Consider the following 21,477-nt stretch of genomic DNA (forward strand, 5'->3'; position numbering starts at 1 on the left):
TGCTCTGAAAGATGCTCGGGAAGCGGGCGAAGTGAAATGGCAAGGTGGGGTGTTATCTTTTTTTCCTGACTTCACGGTTATGGTGCAGGATGCCCGCCGAAAATACGCTGGTGTCAAGGCCTCGCTGCGCAAACTGGGTTTGTGCTACGGAATGCTGTACCCTGCCAGATTGAGAGTGGACGTGGACGGCAGGTTCCGCACATTTGACTCCCCCACTGAAGCACAAGAATTCTGCCAAGCCTATAAAAACTAAAGGTCTCCGCGGGCCTCGGGCGAGGCGCAGCAGTCCCCACCGCACATAGACTCACAAGCTAGTGCTGACCTTTTTGCTGAGAGCGGACAGGGCTGACTCGTATCTCTTTTTCTCTAGGACGCTCACTTTAGTCTTATGCAGCTCAGAACGTAGATCTTATTGCAGTGTTCTCATAGTCGATGCGATTTGAATGTCGACCCGGCTGGGATGCCTGCATGGCGGAGCGTTGCCTCCCCCCATGGCACGGGCCGTTTGGTGCCTTTTTCTAAGATTGCTTTTCTTTTTCGAGAATTGTGTTGGACAATTGCTCTTGTTTGCTAATATTGGTATTGTTTTTTGGGTTGGGAGATGCCTCCTGGGGTCTTACGAGAGGCTGGGTGCAGCGACGGCCCGTGGAGGGAGTTACGGTGGGGCAGGAGGGCGGGGAGGGGCAGGGTGGAGGTTGCTAAAAACCGGCATATGGATAATTGCAGGTAAGTAAACAATTTAATTAATAAAACGAATTACGTAGCGCGCCTTGCATCGCAAAATGCAATGCAGTGCGAGCTACGAAATTCGTTTTATTAATTAAATTGTTTACTTACCTGCAATTATCCATATGCCGGTTTTTAGCAACCTCCACCCTGCCCCTCCCCCTCCCCGCCCTCCTGCCCCACCCCAACTCCCTCCACGGGCCGTCGCTGGCTGGGTGGTGGGTGGGTGGGGGGGACTGTTTCATTCAATAGTTCTAATGTTCATGAAAATGCATTGTTTTTCATTTTGAGAGATGCCTATTTTGCGGGAGGGTGACAACGGATGCACACACGCTTGTTTACCTATGTTTTGTGTGGTTTTGAATGGCTAGGATAGGTCAACAGTCCGGTCCTTCCAGACTGACTCTGATGTCCTGGAATGTTCGGGGTCTAAGTGATACTAGGAAGAGGAGACAGGTCCTAAATTATGCAGCGCGACACGGGGTTGATGTGTTGTTCCTCCAGGAGACGCACTTGGGGCGGACTGGTTCCACCTCGGTTGCCAAAGGCTGGGGCGCACATAGGTATTTCTCTAACTACAGTAGATATGCGCGAGGGGTGGCAATTTTGGTACACAGGCGGGTCCCCTTTGTGTTCTCGGACAGCATACTTGATGAGGAGGGTAGATATGTGGTCGTTACTGGGGTGCTTCTTGGCTTCAAAATTACCTTTGTTGGGGTGTATGGTCCCAATACTGATTCCCCCGCCTTATTCCAAGGTCTCCATGACGTTTTGTTAAGCATTGACACTGATATGTTGGTGATAGGTGGGGATTTTAACTTGTTGATGGACCCGTCAAGGGATAGCACTTCTACATCTCCAGACTGCAAACCTCGCTCTCACGCAGTGCTGGCAGACATGTGCGCACACTACCCACTTATTGATATCGAGGCTCGTCTACACTCTCACTCACCCGCTTATACACATCATTCTGGATATCACAATACTAGCACCAGGATCGACTATTGGCTTCTTTCCCCGGGGGTGGCTGGCTGGGTAGATACACATTCGACACTCCGACGCACGTTGTCAGACCACTCTCCTATAATTCTGACTCTACTGGTTCCTAGACTGGGTGGATACGAGAGACAGTGGCGCTTCCCTGGCAGGGCGCTGGCTGATCCGGTCTTCAGAGAGGACATTCGTACGGCGATAGAGGACTATTTTGAACTCAACACTGGCACAGCAGACACTTGGGCCACATTATGGGATGGTTTCAAGGCCACTATTCGAGGGATGTGCATCACAAAACATGTTGGAGCCTTACGCGAGGTCCGTGCCACTATGACACGCATCAAGAATGACATTGCCGAGCTGGACAGAGACACGCTCCCTAACACCGATGGCGCTGCAGAGGCAAAAAGGTTGGGATTGTTGCAGGAGTTCACAGACACCGCGGACAGGAAATTCAATTATTTGCACACACAACAATCAGCTAGGCAACACGGAGAGGGTGACAGACCTGGTAGGCTCCTAGCACAGCTACTGCGCCCGCCCCGTCAGGCTGCGTATATCTCTGACATAGTTGATGACTTTGGCGTTTGACACCAGGCCACCCCTGCCATATGTGGTGCCTTTCTATCCTATTACAAAACACTATACACCTCCTCCCTGACCGAGGATCGTCGTGACCCTGGCCCCTACATAAATGAGATAGCTATGGTATACCTGGAGAAAGGTATGCAGGACTTCCTGGCCGACCCTATCACTCCCGAGTATGTTATTGAGGCCATTGACGCACTGAAGGGCTCTTCGGCTCCGGGCCTTGACGGCTTCTCGGCCGACTTTTACAAGGAGTACAAAGAGGAACTGGTGCCACGCCTGATGGAGGTATACGCGGAGGCACTGGAGACTGGGGTTTTGCCGCCCACACTTCGAGAAGCGGTGATTGTTCTACTTCCCAAACCTGGCCGTGACCCCTCCCTTTGTGGCTCTTACAGACCCCTTTCGCTACTCAATCTCGACTACAAAATATTGGCCAAGGTCCTCGCGATCCGGTTATCGTTGCTAGTGGAGCAGATTATTTCTCCGGCTCAGTCCGGATTTGTCCCCCACCGTTCCACCTCATTTAATCTCAGGACACTGTTTTCTGTCATACACCGAATAGACCGGGCTACCCCGGCGGCAGCGGTGTTTTTGGACGCCGAGAAGGCGTTTGACTCTTTAGAGTGGCACTTCTTTCTGTCCGTCATGCGGCGACTGGGAATGCCCACGATGTTCGTCGCCACTGTTGAACTTCTCTATACCGCCCCTAGGGCGCGGCTGCGCCTTAATGGCACCATCTATGATAGTTTCCCGCTTTCGAGGGGAACCCAACAGGGGTGCCCTCTCTCCCCGCTGCTGTAAATTCTAGCCATGGACCCATTGGTTCGTCACTTCCAGGAAAGTCATATGCACCGAGGCCTCCAGTTTCGCACGGGCCCGCTACTCATTTCCCTATACGCGGACGATACCATTCTCTATGTCCGGACCCCTGAGACCAATCTGGAACCCCTCCTTCTGGAGATAGCCCGGTTTGGGGAATACTCTGGCCTTCGTATTAACTGGCACAAGTCTGATATTTTCCCACTTACGCCCTCCACAGTCCGCTGGGACTGTCCATTCCCACTTGAATGGAATGCAGACTCGGTGAAATATCTGGGTATACATATTCATTTAGATACAGTCTCCATGGTTCGTCTGAACTATGGCCGGGCGTTAGACTTTCTGGAAGATAACCTCGCCCGATGGCTTCGCCTCCCTCTTTCGATGGCTGGACGTATCGCTATCATAAAAATGATAGTGCTTCCCCGTTTCCTATATTTGATTAACAACATACCGATCCCACTCACCAAAGTCTTCTTCACTCAGCTGCGCTCGCTGCTGCTGCGGGGAGACAAGAACTCACGAGTTTCCTGGCGGATCCTGACTCTGCCTTATGAGCGGGGTGGCTTTGGTGTGCCTGACTTTTATCTTTACTACCTCGTCGCTCAATGTGCTTATGCACACCCCTGGTTCCACCCGGACGCTCGGATCCCTTATCTAAAGCCGGAGGCGGACTTGGCATGGCCTATTACCCTCCAGACGATGCTACCTAGGGGCTTACCCCGTGACCCCCAAGATATTCAGACTGTCTCCACTACGTCTTTGGCTTGGATGCAGCTGCGTAGACTGCTCCAACGGGACGTACTATATTCACCAGCTCTCCCACTGCCGAATCCCCACTGGCTCCCTATCACTGCTGAAAAGGTGGTTTGTAACACTCTATCCAAATACCACCTTACCGCAATAGGGGATTTGTTCCCAGAGGGACATGTCTTTTCGGTATCGGAAGACCACCGATTCACCGATCGGACGTTCATGGATTCATTCGTTTTGACCCGGTTGCGATCCATGCTTAGTGCACAGTTCCCCTCTTTCCCGCTTCCTCCAGACGAGATGGAGGCCCTGACCTTCTTAATACAGTCCCAAACTGGTGCGCATATGGTCTCTAGGCTGTACAGACTCTGTGTGGCTGCTCTTCCTGCTTCGGACGCGCGAGTCCACGCGGCATGGGAGGCTGATCTGGGCGGCACTATCACTGATGACCAATGGTCCGCTTGCTGCCAGGCTACCAAAGACGTCTCTGTCAATAGCAGACATAAATTAATACATTTCAAGTTTTTGTGGCGGCTGTATTTCACACCGGCCTTTGCTCACAAGCTCGACCCAACTAGGCCGCATTGCTGCCCTAAATGCAAGGCCCCACATGCCGACTTTGCACACCTTACCTGGACGTGCCCCAAACTACATGATTACTGGCTGCAGGTGCACCGTATATTGGGCGACATTCTAGAATGTGACCTACGGCCCATACCTGAGATTGCGCTGCTGGGATATGTTATTGAATTTCCCTGCACCACGCGGAAACTCGCTGCCATTGGCTTTTTGCTCACAAAAAGGGAAATTGCTCTATTTTGGGGTTCCAGACGACTTCCCGCCTCCAAAGCATGGCTCCGCAGTCTGGCCCAGTGCAATATCAACAGTGTGGAATACTCCGCGCAGATCCCGACAGCCTCGCGCCCTGTAGATATCTGGGGCCCATATAGAAAATACATCAGCAGGTTAACACAGGCTGCGCAGTCTCAGGCTGCGAGTTCTATTGTTCCGGAGGGGGTGGGGTAGACACTGATTACCCGGCATGGGCGCATTGTTTGCTGGGTCGGGATTGTTTTGTTATTTTCTGCGCTGTGGTAGGGATGTGGAGGGGTACTACAGATTCCACTGTTGACGATGCCTGGAGAAGGGGTGTGTGGTTCCCTGTTTCTTTACTTACTAGACCTCGAATGCCAAGATTGTTCTACTTACATTTACCCATATATCACACCAGCATCCCACGATTGCCTATGGAGCCACTATTACCACCTTAGTCATGATTGATGTGTTGATTGTCGCTCTCTCTCTCTCCCTGGCATTTTTCTTTTTGCTGTGTTTTGAATTATGTATATCTCTTTGCATCATCCTCGCATGTGTGAGATTCACTTACAGAACTAGAAAAAGGAAAATGAGGTTTCTAGAATGTGTTACACCATTTGTCATATCATTGGTCACGTCTCGCAGATGCTCATTTTGTATTATTGCTAATGATGTTTTCGATGTAATTTACACAACATGTGATTGTATGCTTATATGGACCAATCTGATGCAAATAAAGAGATTTTTTTAAAAAATCAAATGTTGAATCAGGTGTAGGCCAATATTGCCATATTTTAGGGAGCGAGCACAAGCACTTTAGCACTGGTTCGCAAAAGCGGGTTTAGCAACAGAAGGCAAAAATCTGGGGGGAATCTGAAAAAAAAGGGCCAGATCCAACAACCTTTAACTTGGAAAAGCTCTGTACACATGTGTAGACGAAGGATTAAACCAGGGGCAGAATCCTTGGCAGCCTGACCTGGAGACTGTAGTGCATTCATGAGAAGAAGACTGCACTGCTGCTACAGAAGGAGGACTAAGAGAGACACTGTTTTGTACATGAACAATCTTCCATGTTTTAAATTAGAACCAGATTTCAGTGACACAGTGCACTGCCTTTCATAAGGACTGAGACTACTGAGAAAGGAAGACTTCAACCGTACCCAGCTTCTGCCATAATCCTTCTACACACATATTTAACTTCAGTTTAAATTTAGGACCAGTGTTTCTTCGCACTCGATACTGACCACAAGAGAATCTGCAAGCAATATCAACACCCCAAGCTGACCAAACTGTGTGCCGCCACACTCATCGTTCCCTGTGACAGCATTTGTTAGTTAGACAAACCACAACATGAAGGCCCAAAACTGTTTGCCCAAAAGAATAACACCGCTTGAATACTATATTTCATAGGAGTGATACATGTGCTAGTCCTGCCCTACAATACTTGTGCAGAGTAAGCCTCCAGTGTTTGACCTTGCTATCCATTGTAAGTCAAAGCCAGATGAGAAGGTATTAGCATTCAGGGAGCTCATAGTTGTGGCTTGCCCCTATGGCTTGTAGGACAATACTAATAGCTGTCATAAGGATTGCCTTGCATACCCCAAGCCAACCAATAGCGCTCCTAGAGGACACACATAACGGACTCTTACAGTGAGTAATACATGTTAATGTGAGGTTAGGCACACTGTGTGGCTCCTCGCTTCACCGACAAACATAGCCGAACAGAACTTTGTGTTGGCCTTTGATATTGAAGAGCAGACAGAGTGAATATACATGTATGTATAACTATGCTCTGATGCTCCCTGCAGCTGATCTGGTTGTAATTTTCATTCTATTGTCAGTATAGGGCACTACAACCCATTGTAATGTAAACTTGAAGAAAATAAATAAAATATTATCTAATTCCCTGGAATCCACAGGCCTCAGACAAATGGCCTTGCAGAATGTATCTGGCTTGATATCTCATGAACTATACTTTGTAGTCATCTCTCCTCTCCATGTCGGCTCCAGCATATCATTTTGCGGCCTGAACAAATTAGTTAATGGCAACATGGCAAAAGCCATGTACCTAGAGAAATTCAGTGAAAGTTCACCTTGAAGCTACATCACAGTGGCAGGCAATGCACTTTTGATTGAGTGACTCCCTCTAGACGTTTTGGAAAAACTTGAAATCTGAGTGAGAAGTTGGCTGCAGCCCAACTGCCACTATTTCTAAATATTGGTTAGACACTGTGCCTCTTTCAGAGTTCACATTTGAACTTGGAAGAGCTCTGTATACCTGTGCAGAGAAAGGCTGATAACAGAAGCTGGAAACTTTGTCTGTCTCCTCTGAAGAAATGCAGAACATACTGCAGGACTAAGGAAAATATGTTGTTGCTACTTTAACCTGAAAATAGATGGAGGTAGAAGAGGGGCATGTAATAAACCTGCTTTGTCCATCCCAGATTCTGTAATCAGTTTTTCAGTGTGCTGCCAGGAGGAGTCTGGTATGCCCAAAACTACAATGATTTGTGGCCTGTGACACCTCTGCAGCCCAAACAAGAATCGATGAGCATCACTAACCTGTGTGTCATGGTCCTTGAACTTTCACACTCCATTGTTTCCTTAATGGTTCCTTAGGACCAACGCTGACCCCAATGTGAGGACCAATGAACCTCTGCTATTGCTAATGCATAATTGATTACCACAGTGACATTCCCAATTTACAAGTGAGGGTCATGAGCCTTAGAATCATTGCTGGTCCACTAATTTCATTACAAGACCGGAGGCTACCATTATGTCCCACGATACTGCGACCTGTTGTAGTTTTTGTGAGAGAAATGGAAGTGCATTTAATAATCTATCTAGACTATATTTTATTGATGTTACAGAATCAAGAGGAATTGTAGAAACACATGAAGTGCCCATGATTCATCCAATAAGTTCTTAGCTTCTCTCGACAGGCCAGAGTAGCTACCAGATTCCCTGACATTTTCCAAACAAGAAGGTTTGTGTTCCCCTCTAGAACTAAAGGGTTCTTCCCACCTTCTTGTCCTATTAACCTCTTTGCTGCTCATGACGAGCTCAGCTCATCATGAGGCACACTGGAGCTGTGCTTATGACGAGCTGGAGAATAGCAATTTCCAGCACAGGATGGGAATTGCCTTAGCAGCCAAGGTGTTAAAATACTTAAATGCACTGATATCAGACGGGGTATCTCCACTGCAAGTTCCATTATCCTAGCGAACCAAACTTGACTGTTCCAAAATGGAGTCACTTGAACAATGCTGCATCTTGCTCTTCTAACTTGTAACAACAGTCTCTGGATCAAAGCAAATGGAGGACAAGCGTAACACTTCTCTCCCTCCCAGGTCGGCACAAATGCATCCACTGCAACTTCTCTGGGATCCAACCTCCAACTGTAAAACCTGTTTAGTTGAGAGGTCAGTCTGCTCACAAATAAATCTACCTGAAACGGACCCTATAAGTCCAGAATCTTCTTGAAAATCACTGGATTTAGCTTACAATCGCTGAAATCCTTCAAGTTCCTTGAGTTCCAATCTGCCCTCTGGTTCTGCTGAGCTGGCATAAATTCTGCCTTTAACAGTATTTCCTGTTCCAAACAAAAATATAAAATCTCCCTTGCTCGATCTGCTACTTGTTTTGATCTTGAACCCCCTAGGCAATTGATGTATGACACTGCTGAGAAATTGTCCAGTCGAATCAACACCACACTCTTTGCTAAGATTGTCTTGAAACTCATCAAATCATTCAATCCTGCTAGCATCTCCAAAAGATTTATGTGTAAAGTTTGTTCGTTTCTGGACCTTCCCGCTCCAGATTCTATGTCTTTCAAACATACACCCCAACCAAGATTGCTGGCATCTGATTTCTCAATAAATTCTGGGACATTCCCTAATATTGCCTTACCATTCCATCTCTCTAAATCCTTCAGCCACCATTCTAGATTTGCTTGAGATACCGAGGACAGACATATCTCATCTGCATACCACTTACCTTTCCTCAATTCCAGGATTTTTAGACTCTGAAGAGCCCTTTAGTTAAGAGGGCCCAGGGAACTGGCTTGAACAGAGGACAATAGAAGTCCAACCACCTTTCCCAGATCACACAGTCACTACCTACTTTGCTAAAACATGACCTAGGTACTTTTTTCATTTGTTCAACTTCTTGTGAGGGAGACATAACTGGAACAAAATCCTGTCTACCTGAAACCCCAGAAATTCTACATTTTGTGTTGGAGTCAAGATTGATTTCTCTACGTTTATTAAGAAGCCTAAAGTCTCTAAAAGATCCCTTATCAACTTCATCGGTTTCAACAATTCCTCTTGATCCTGAGACATCACAAATATATTGTCTAGATTATTAAATGTATTCCCCTTTCTCTCAAAAAAGCTACAACAGGGTGCAGTACCTTGGTGCATAATGTTAGCCTCCATTGCCTTTAATGACATCAAGATTCTCTCTATATGTTAATTAAAGAATCACCATTTCCTCTGGGAGTGGCACAGACTTATTTATGAGGTTCTCTTAGTCTCTAATATTCATTGCAGCATTATCGTTACCATGGAACCAGTTGACCTGACATGCATGCCAAGCCCTGTGAATCTCCATGCCACTGCTTTCAATGTTTCTGAGTACATTGCTCTGAGCTGGCCGACACATAAGGGGCAAGTGTGGCTCTTTGTGTTATATTGTGCCAACATCCTGTCTGCACTGTCCAAGTCACAAGAGTCTGCTCATTGCCACCATCCTTCCCTAAGTGCAAATATTGAAGCTGCCAAACTCTTTGAAACTATGTTTTCTTAGAGTAAAGCCTGAATACAATAACATAACACACTGATGTGAGGAGTTCAGCAGGACCACGAATGTAGAGACCATAGGCCTCCAATCCTTTTGCATGTGAGATCACATCCTGCTTGAGGGCCTATGTGTCTCTGCCATTACTGCACTTGTGATCGTTCTAAAAGCAGCATCAATTTTCAGCATGAGTTTTTGGTTGGGATGGGGAGTCTTCACTGGCCACTGATCTCACACTGACGAGTGGCCACTGTTTTCCTGGCCAACAAACAGAAGACAAGAGTAAGGCCATGCAGTGAGGTCTCTACATCCAGCATGTACACTCCACCCACCACAAGACCAGACTGGAAAATGAATTGCAAATATGTGCCATGAAAACCAGACACTTCCTATTAGGTATCTAGGGCCCGATGTAGGTGGCAAATTCCGGTCGGAAACGGCCGTAATCGGCCGTTTCCAACCGGTATTTGGCACTTTGAGATGTAGTGGGCCAGTATTTACCTATTCGGTATATTTACCGAATCGGTAAATTTACAGAATCTGTAAAATACCGAATCGGTATTTTTACCGATTCGGTATCTTCCAGATGTAGGTGGGACTCTTCTGAGTCCCACAGGCCTTTCAGATTCGGTATTTTAACACCCAATCCAATTGGGTGTTAAAATACCGAATCCAGGTGTGCATGCACATGTGTGCATGCACACCTATGCCATGTGACAGACAGACATGCCCTTAGGGCATGTCTGTGTGCCACATGGCACACAAGCCAGTATTGGGGGTGCTAGAGGGTGTCAAAGTGACACCCCCTGCACCCTTGCTGGAATCGGTATTTACCGATTCGGTAAATACCGAATCGGTAATGCCCATTGATTCCTATGGGCTTCAAGGCCCATAGGAATCAATGGGGGATACCGAATCGGTATTTACAGAATCGGTAAATACCGAATCTTACAGATTCGGTATTTACCAAATCTGAAATACCTACATCTCCCCCCCTCTAATTTACCACTTCATAAATACCGAATCGGTATGATTCGGTATTTATGAAGTGGTAAATATAGATTTACCTACATCGGGCCCCTAATGTATTAGTACAGCTGTTAAGCCTGTTTTCTAACGAAAATAGTTCACCTTGTGACAGAAAGCTGAAAGTTGGTACATTCATCTTTGTAATAGTAATCATATAAGAGCAAGAGCTCATGACATAATATGGTCTAATCAAAATCCAAGATGGCCGATAAATAACAAAAAATCATTATGAATCTTCCTATTTGTGTCAAATGTGGCACAAAAGGTCATGTGTACACATCAATACATGTCATGTGCATGGCCACAATGGATCTAGACTGTGACATCATAAATATATAACCAAAACTGCTGCTAAAATCATGTAGAAAACTTTCAAATTCAAATCTGTTATAAATTTGATGTAAATATTCATACTTAATGACATGTATCAACATTTATATATATGGATTATATATTATTATCTAACTTTCTGTTTTTTTCAACTTCAATACATCTTCTGTTAGGCCCGAAAATGACTAACATGTTGAAAAAATACCTTATTGCAACACCCACAACCATTGGTCAAGCTGTCCAGCATGATGATGTTGTTGCAACAAATTGGTCCATCTGTGTTCTTTGTCGGGAAAAGCACTTCAGAAAGACTTGTTAGCCCAGCAAATGCTACACACAAACAATATGGATGAGAATGTAAGGTTTTAGACCATAACTTGAAGAAATTTTAAGAACTGGAATGCGTACCTATGAATATCAAACTAGAACAGCTTAATGATGGTTCTGGTATAGAGCATAAAGGACTAACAATGCAGTGTGGCATAAATCGTGTTTTAGCAAGTGCAACAATCTAAAGCTGCAACGGCTCAGGGAAAAACACTGTGATTTGGATCTATATCACAGCCCAGTTGAAACACGTTCAGCAATAATTCCAGTTCCGGATAAAATTCCTAGAAGAAGCATGCTTCTTTTGCAGCAAATCAGGTACAACTGTAATGCATTAAGCGAAAACAGATGATGTGGAAGCTAATGTTCGTCAGTATGCCGAGTTAGTTCTAGATAAAGCACTTATTACAAAATTGGCTATGGGTGATATGCATGCACAGGCTGCTGAATGCCATCATAAATATTTAGTTGGACTCTATAACTAAGTGTACCAAAGAATAAAAACGAATCACCTAAACAGACCTCAGTAGAAGGAATAACTCTAGTGTATCTTGTATCTTATCTGAAAGATTCATTATTGGGAAATGTTAAAACAATTTTCAAACTCTGTGACTTAATAAACCTTTACACAAGCAGAGTAAAGTAGCTCGATTCCACTGCAGGTACGGTAAACCTGACTCAGAAATACAAAAGGTTTGAAGGCATACAATGAAGGAAGAGGTGTACTGTTAGCTTTGGAAGAAGACGTAGGATCTGTATTAGTATTTGCATGTGACAAGTCAGAATATGACACCATGAATATTGCTAATGTAGCAAACATTGTTAGAAGGGACATGATGCAGGAATCTGAAAACTTCAAAGGAACTCTTGGGGATGATTGTAGAAATCGATCAGATCTGGAATCACTTCTTGCACTTGTTAATATTATACTTGATGAAGCCAACATTCGAGATCAGTATTCCTGAGTAAAAGCCACTACCTATATAGCATTGTCTATTTCTGAATTACTGATGTCTAACGGTGTAAAGAATTCAAGAACAGACTCTTTTCTTCAGTTCCTAAACATAACGGCAACAAAGAAACTCCTCTGTCCACATACATTGTACTTTCTGTTCACAGACAAATAAGAAACTGAGAACTTATAGACAAGTTCTATCAACTAGGTATTTGTATTTTATATGATAGGGTTTTGCAAATATCTGCTGACTTAGGAAATAGCATTTGTGCACAGTATGAGAGTGACCAAGTCGTGTATCCACCAAAACTGAAGTCGCGAGTACTCACCAGTGGAAATATTGATAACATAGATCACAACCCAAGTTCCATAAAAAACAAAAGACTCCTTCTATGGAACAGCAATAACTCTAACACAATACCCAGAATGAGAGCTCGACGGAATTGATCGTGGTATTGTGGTGATTATTCCTAATACGGCAAAGTCATACCAGATTTAAAATCTTCCAGTACTGTATACAAATATCGAACCAGCTTCAATGAACAATACAGATTATCATGTTTCCATTACTATAGGTAGTAGTCAGTGAGTCATAATACCTTTATTGGGATGCACAAGATGTCCATAAAAGCACAATGCATACCATAAAAACATAGTAAAAACATTGCATAAAAAACAGATACATTCCAATCAAAGTCATAGCAGCATTTGTCAATACAGTAAATTCTAATCAATAGTGCAAACTTATTGTGTACACATGGAGCCACGAGCCCGGGCAGCCATTTTCAGAAAAACACCAATGTGAAAACATATTTCATCATCAGGGAGTTGTAACAAGCGGCTAAAGGCTATTTCAAAGTCCCTAATGTTACGTATTTTAACCCCTTCGATGCTGGTGATGGAACCATTCCGTCATCAGTCACGGTTGAGCTGTACTGATGACGGAATGGTTCCGTCACGACCACACCCATTATCATTGGGGCCCAGCACAGGAGGAAAATATCATCCGCAGCGATGAGGTTAATATGCAGAAGTAAGAAATGCTACATGTACCTAATATAAAAGTTACAAAAAAGTGTAAAATGCTGCGTCGACTTTCCTGTACTCCCACCACAAGGGCAAGGACTAGAGTCAAGATTCTTTTGGAAGCCCGAAGGGAAGGACAGTAGATTTTTAGCTGTGCTAGCCCTGAATAGAATCAATATGCTGTGTTCCCAACATCCCAGAGCTCAAGGAAGGTATGTGGAGGGTGGAGCTTCTGCTAGCATATACATATAATTTGCCACACACGTCTTCCCTCTATCTACAGTCATTGTGGCACAATAATCAAGATTATTTAAGGCTTGCTGTACATGCTTTTAGTTTATATTAATATTAAGTTCAGGATTCCAAAAGACATATTGCAAACAGATCCTAACATAACTTGTTTCTATGCCAGCTTGCCATGGGGTTGTTAGGCCCCTTTCACATTTGAGGCAGTCTATAATTATGTCCTTGGTCAAACTGGCTTTCTTGCTATTCCATATTGCTAGTAATAATACGGATGGGCATACTCTGATGTAATCCTCTATATTTAGGACTCAAAGTTCTTCGTGGCAGATTCAATGAGGGGACGACATAGGGACCGCCAGGACTTTTTTTGCAAAACCTGTTTTTTTCAGGCTGAATGGCATCACTTTTGGAGGTGCCCCACACCCCAGCTCTGTGTGTGGAAATCGGAATACACTGTGGGGCATATTTACAATAGAATCAGGGAATGCAGGGGTGAGCTAAAATTGCTAATCCTGCGCTCTGCCATTCCGAAAATGCAGGGATGCGTTGTATTTACAATGAAATGGTGCACCCCTTCGTTTAAACTTGTGTTGGCGCTCAATTAAGCTGCTTAACACCAACACAGCGGTACGAAAGGGGGTGGTGATGGACGGAGCATCTGAATCAATCAAACACTCACACCCAGTCAAAAGATCTGGGTTTAATCCATCACCGTTCTTTAGCCCACTCTGCCACCCCAGTTCAGACATGGCTATATGCAAATCAGTCTGACCCTGTGCCTCATGGGAACAGTCCAGCCCGAACTGCCAGGCCATGTCTTCCATGGACCGGAAACAAGCTTCTGAGGACCGGTTTCTGGCATTCCAGCCGTCTTCAGCCCGGCTTGCTTGAATCCAGTGGCAAAGTGAGCAAAGGCCTCACGTCTGAGCATACCCTGCCACACTTATGGCGGCCAAAAGCGGTACGAAAGGGGGTGGTGATGGACGGAGCATCTGAATCAATCAAACACTCACACCCAGTCAAAAGATCTGGGTTTAATCCATCACCATTCTTTAGCCCACTCTGCCACCCCAGTTAAGACATGGCTATATGCAAATCAGTCTGATCCTGTGCCTCATGGGAACAGTCCAGCCCGAACTGCAAAGCCATGTCTTCCCTGGACCAGAAAAAAGCTTCCGAGGACCGGTTTCTGGCATTCCAGCGTCTTCAGCCCGGCTTGCTTGAATCCAGCGGCAAAGTGAGCAAGGGGCTCACGTCTGAGCATACCCTGCCACACTTATGGCGGACAAAAGCGGTACGAAAGGGGGTGGTGATGGACTGAGCATCTGAATCAATCAAACACTCACACTGAGTCAAAAGATTTGGGTTTAATCCATCACCGTTCTTTAGCCCACTCTGCCACCCCAGTTCAGACATGGCTATATGCAAATCAGTCTGACCCTGTGCCTCATGGGAAAAGTCCAGCCCGAACTGCCAAGCCATGTCTTCCCTGGACCGGAAACAAGCTTCCGAGGACCGGTTCCTGACATTCCAGCCGTCTTCAGCCCGGCTTGATTGAATCCAGTGGCAAAGTGAGCAAGCCCACTCTGCCACCCCAGTTCAGACATGGCTATATCCAAATTGTAACGACCTGGCGTTCACGGGATCGGGGACAGACACCCACAGAACACACAACAACCAGTTATATTTAGGGTATTTAATGTTAAGAATAGGCGATACAAAAAAAAGTAACTCAAAAAACGTAGCTGGAACCTTCAGCCGAAATACGATACCCAATCTCAGCACCGGAGGCTCTCACCGTCCTCCGCATGTACACCGGTCCCGATGTACTCCAACGGAGGGCACTGTGCTAAACAACGGCCGACAATGCCGCTCGACAGCTGTGATGGGTGTCTAGTCTTGGTGTCAATTTAAAGGTCTTGAGGGACGTGGGAATCACCCAGCCGGACTCTCGACCACTTGTTCTAACGGGAGAACAGAGAGCAGCCGCTCTACCTGTTCTTCTAGAAGCTGGCCCCTCAGTAGGCCTCAATACATGGAGACACAGCAAACACCTCCTTGGTGTGCGTCTCAACGTATCCTGACACCGATTATCAAAACAATAATGCCGCAGAGTGGGGCCAAGAGCAGCCGCTCGATCGCACCTCCTACCTCTACTGAACTCTTCGCGGAGACGCGGCAAACACCTCCCGGTGTGCGTCTCAACGTATGGCCAGTACCAACAAAGTACGGGGGCTGGGAGCGTCCGCTCATACCAGTCTCCGTTCGGACCCTTCTCTACGTCGCGCTGACTCGTCCGAGTCGGAAGCGCAACACAACTGAGTATCCGGCTATAAGGATGAGTTAGAAGACACGGGGCAGAGAGCGGATGCTCCAATCTTACCTCTGTTCTCCAGTGATTCCTCAATAACCGCAAGGTTCCCGAGTGAGAAGGACTCCGCTGTTTATTACGTCGGTGTAGAACTCCGAATATCTGACGCCGCGTCCTTCCCGTTTCCTCCTTAAATAGGCGGTCCTACAGCTTTAGGTAAGCATGACGTTCAAGATTACCTAACCGTGTTCCTCGCTAGGCCTTATGGGATCTGTAGTCCGCGCCGAGTGCGGAACGCTGGATACCGCAGTTATCCCTAAGGGGATGGAATTCTTGACAGTACATCCTCCCTCCATCATCTCCCTTCCACAGGGCCAGCACACGAAGGGAAACGATGATGAAAGGAAGAAACCAAACGAGGCGCGTGAATACCAGCAGCCGGTTCCCACGACTGCTCCTCCGGGCCATACCCTTTCCACTCCACGAGGTACCACAGCTTGCCCCGACGCCACTTGGAATCCAGGATGCCCGCTACCTCGTACTCCACCTCCGAATCCACGCTCACCGGCACCGGTGACACCTGTTTCGCCGAGTTTGACGGTTTCAACAAAGAAACGTGGAAAACGGGATGGATCCGTAAGGACTGGGGCAAGCACACTTTCATATTCACTGGGCTAATGCACTTGGTGATCCGATAAGGGCCCATGAATCTAGGATGGAACACGCTACGTTTTCCGAATCGCATGTTCCTCGTAGAGATCCAGACATAGTCTCCCACCTTGTATATCGGCCCAGGCCTTCTCTTCCTGTCTGCCATTGCTTTGTACCGTATCTTGGCCTCATCCAGAGAAGCACAGGAACGTAGCAAGGTTTCCTTGATATGTGCCACCCTCTTGGCGGTTGCGGGTAACTTGGCCTCCTTGACAGGGTGGATAAACGGCAAGAACCTGGGGTGGTGTCCGTAGGTGCAATAGAAGGGGGAAGCCTTGGTGGAACAGTGTGTGGCGTTGTTGTAGGCTATTTCTGCAATCCACAGCATGTCCACCCATTCATCCTTCCCCTGGTTGACAAAGCAGCGCAGATACTGTTTGAGCGATTGGTTCAGGCGTTCCGTCTGCCCGTCCGTCTGAGGATGATAGCTCGTGGACAGGGCTGACTGGACGTGCAACGCCGAACACCATGTCCTCCAAAATTGGGCGGTGAACTGCGACCCCCTATCAGACACGATTACGTTGGGCAGGCCATGTAGTCTCACGATGTTCTTCAATAACAACAACGCCAGCTCTCCTGCTGTAGGGACCTGCTTGCAAGCGATGAAGTGCCCCACCTTAGTGAGGTAGTCCACTACCACCAGGATAGCCGTTTTCCCTTGATCCGCTGGCAGACCCACGATGAAGTCCAGAGAGATATTCTCCCACGGTCTGCTGGGCGTGGGAAGGGGTTGGAGGAGCCCTTGTGTTCGTCTGTGATCGGCTTTCATGGAGGCACAGATGGAACAGGCCGAGCCCCACTTCTGAACGTCCGCTCTCATGGCTGGCCACCAGAATTGCCTTCCCAGGCTAGCTACCGTCTTCTCAAACCCCAGATGACCCGCACATGGGGATACATAGCACCAGTCGAAGGCCTGTCTCTGGAGTTTAGGTGTGGGCAGCAACATACAGCGTCCTTTCACCGGAATTCCATCCGACAACTGCCATTCCCTGTGACTGAGGAGCCACCTCCTCCATGTGAACGAGCGGATCCCTCTCTGGATGCCCCTGATGAACGTGTCCGGTTGTATAACACCCACGACTACCTGGGGGGGAATGATGGAGTGCTCCGCGACAGGTTTTGGGTCTTTGGCGTCCGACTGTCTTGACAGCGCATCTGCTTTCCGGTTCTCTGACCTAGGGCGGTATGTAATGTGAAAGTTGAATCCAGAGAAAAATATCATCCACCTCAACTGACAGGGAGAAAGGTGTTGGGTCGCCGTCATGAACTGTAGGTTCCTGTGGTCTGTATACACTGTGACCACGTGCCGGGCCCCCATCAGCAGATGCCGCCACTCAGTGAAGGCGTCTTTAATCGCCAGGAGTTCTTTCTCGGCGATATGGTAGTTTTGTTCTGCGTCGTTCAGTTTCATGGACATGTACGCCACGGGATGAAGCAACCCCGTCCCTGGATTCCGTTGGGATAGTATGGCACCCAGGGCCACTTCAGACGCGTCCACCTCCACCACGTAGGGAAGAACCGGATCTGGGTGAGCCAACACCGGGTCTGTACCGAATGCCTTCTTCATGGCCACAAAGGAGTCTTGCGCATCCTGGTTCCACATGAACACCTGTGATTTCCTTAGTAGCTGCGTGATTGGGGCCACCAATCCCGAAAATTCCTCGATAAAACGTCTATAAAATTTGGCGAAGTCTATGAAGCTCTGGACGTCTTTTACCCCCCGCGGGACCGGCCATTCCTCCACTGCTCTTATCTTGCGCTCCGCCATCTCCTGTCCGTCTGGGCTCAGCATCACCCCCAGGAATTCCACAGATGTGACGTGGCAATCGCATTTGCTGAGTTTGCAGTACAGCATGTTCTCCCTTAGCTTCTGGAGCACCGATGAGACGTGTAGCACATGGTCCTCGTCAGAGTAGATGAAGATATCATCTATGTATACGACTACGTATATGTCTAACACATCCCGGAAGACTTCGTTGAGGAAGTACTGGAAGGCCGCAGGGGCGTTGCAGAGCCCGAACGGCATGACGAGGTACTCAAATAGTCCGAACCTGGTCTTGAAGGTGGTCTTCCACTCGTCGCCTTCCCGCATGCACACAAGATGGTATGCCCCTTTGAGATCAAGCTTCGTGTAAACCCGGGCCTTTTTTACCTGTTCCAGGAGAACACTTATGAGCGGAAGAGGGTATCTGTTCTTAATGGTTATCGCATTCAATGCCCTAAAGTCCACACATGCCCTCAATTCTCCGTTGGCTTTTGGGATGAAGAAGAGAGGCGATGCTGCCGGGGACTTGGATGGTCTGATGAAGCCTAGCCCTAAGAGTTTGTCCAGATAAGAACGCAGATGTATGTTCTCGGGCTCCGTCAGGGCATACAATCTGCTGCTGGGAACACTTGCCCCTGGAACCAAGTCGATCTGCCAGTCGTATACCCTGTGTGGAAGGAGCACCTTCGACCTTACTTCATCAAAGACATCCTCATAGCTGTGGTAGACGCTGGGGAGAGTGACGGCTTTCTCGGCTGCTGTGGCCACAGTATGGCTTTCATCCTGCTGGGTGTTTTGAGGTTCCTAATGCATACCGCACTGTTGTCTACAAAACTGTGAAGTCATCTCGATGTGGTGTGTTGCCCAATCCACCAAAGGATTATGCTTTTGGAGCCATGGCAGACCCAGTATGACTGCGTATTGAGGCGCTCGAATGATGCTAAAGTCAATCTTTTCATTATGCCATTTTCCGTACTTCACTGGTAGCTCTCCCGTGTGATGCCCGATAGGTCCGGTCACCAGACGTCTCCCATCTACTGCATAAACGTCTTCAGGTCTTGGTTTGGGAAGGAGAGTGATTCCCAGTCTCCGTGCTTCATTCTGATCCATAAAGAGACTTGTGGCCCCAGAATCCACCATGGCTACCACAGGGATCCATTGATCCTTAAGCCCCATGTGCACCGTGATGAACAAATGACGCTGCCCCTCTCGGTCTGAGTTAGACAGTGAAGGGATGTAGGTGTGACTCCAAGAGGCCCCTTCCTTAGTCCTGGAGTCCGTCAGTTTTCCGCCGGTGCATCCACCACGGCCGTTACAGACCTGTTGTTCCGGTACCGACTGGTCTTCGGCTTGGCAGGACACTCGCGGACGTAATGTCCCTTCTTGCCGCAATACAGGCAAACACCCTGTTTGCGGCGCGATTCCTTTTCTGAGGCAGTCAGGCTAGCTCTTATGGCTCATATGTCCATGGGCTCTGTCTTGACGGCTGAGCTGGTTTCAGAGCTTCCCATCGAGACATAAGAAGGCAGAGCCTTCCCTTTCTTCTTATGGTCTCCTCTTCTTTCGCTCAGCCTGTGGTCCAGACGCAGCACCAGACTGATGAGGTCTTCACAGGTCTTGGGTTGGGGGTCTATCTGAGCCACTACGTCCTTGAGCTCATCGCACAGCCCCTGGTCAAAGAGAGCGGTTTGTTTGGCGATAGGCCACTTGGTCTCAGCCACCAACCTTCGGAACGCATTGAGATATTGTAACAGGTCGTTGTTACCCCGTTTTAGCTCTAGCATCTCACGGTCAGCGGTATAAGAGTCCGCCCTACGATCAAAAACACGGAGGAATTCTTCACGGAACGCCCCCCAGTCACACAAAAGGGGGTCATCCCTGCTCACCAAAGGGACTGTCCATTGCACCGCGTCTCCGGCCAAATATGAAAGAAGAAAGGCCACCCTAGCTTGGCTGCTAGGGAAGGCCTTTGGTTTGCATGATAGGTGCAGCGCTACCTGCGTGAGGAAAACCTGCACTGTGTTGGGGTCTCCACTGTATCTCTCTGGAGTTGCCAACGGAATGGAAACAGGCATCTCTACCACCACCGCAGAAGCATTGGGTGTGGAGGTAGGACCAGGCCGCAAAGGGTCTTTCTGCATTGCGTCCAGCCTAACCCTCACATCAGCGGTTTCCTGCCTAGATGCCGTTAGCTTGATTTGTAGTGAAGCCAAAGCGGCCATCACCTCCTCCATTGTGGATATGTCTGTCACCCGACCAGGGGATAGTTAAGGTTTGAAGGTCGGATATTCTGTAACGACCTGGCGTTCCCGGGATCGGGGACAGACACCCACAGAACACACAACAACCAGTTATATTTAGGGTATTTAATGTTAAGAATAGGTGATACCAAGAAAGTAACTCAAATAACGTAGCTGGAACCTTCAGCCGAAATACGATACCCAATCACAGCACCGGAGGCTCTCACCGTCCTCCGCGTGTACACCGGTCCCGATGTACTCCAACGGAGGGCACTGTGCTAAACAACGGCCGACAATGCTGCTCGACAGCTGTGATGGGTTTCTAGTCTTGGTGTCAATTTAAAGGTCTTGAGGGACGTGGGAGTCACCCAGCCGGGCTCTCGACCACTTGTTCTAAGGGGAGAACAGGGAGCAGCCGCTCTACCTGTTCTTCTAGAAGCTGGCCCCTCAGTAGGCCTCAATACACTGAGACGCAGCAAACACCTCCTTGGTGTGCGTCTCAACGTATCCTGACACAGATCATCAAAACAATAATGCAGCAGAGTAGGGCCGAGAGCAGCCGCTCGATCGCACCTCCTACCTCTACTGAACTCTTCGTGGAGACGCGGCAAACACCTCCCGGTGTGTGTCTCAACGTATGGCCAGTACTAACAAAGTACGGGGGCTGGGAGCGTCCGCTCACACCAGTCTCCGTTCGGATCCTTCTCTACGTCGCGCTGACTCGTCCGAGTCGGAAGCGCAACACAGCTGAGTATCCGGCTATTAGGATGAGTTAGAAGACACGGGGCAGAGAGCCGTGGGCTCCAATCTTACCTCCGTTCTCCAGTGATTCCTCAATAACCGCAAGGTTCCCGAGTGAGAAGGACTCCGCTGTTTGTTACGTCGGTGTGGAACTCCGAATATCCGACGCTGCGTCCTTCCCGTTTCCTCCTTAAATAGGCGGTCCTACAGCTTTAGGAAAGCATGACGTTCAAGATTACCTAACCGTGTTCCTCGCTAGGCCTTATGGGATCTGTAGTCCGCGCAGGGGATGGAATTCTTG

Source organism: Lissotriton vulgaris, chromosome 6, assembly GCF_964263255.1.
Source record: "Lissotriton vulgaris chromosome 6, aLisVul1.2, whole genome shotgun sequence".
Classification (NCBI taxonomy): domain Eukaryota; kingdom Metazoa; phylum Chordata; class Amphibia; order Caudata; family Salamandridae; genus Lissotriton; species Lissotriton vulgaris.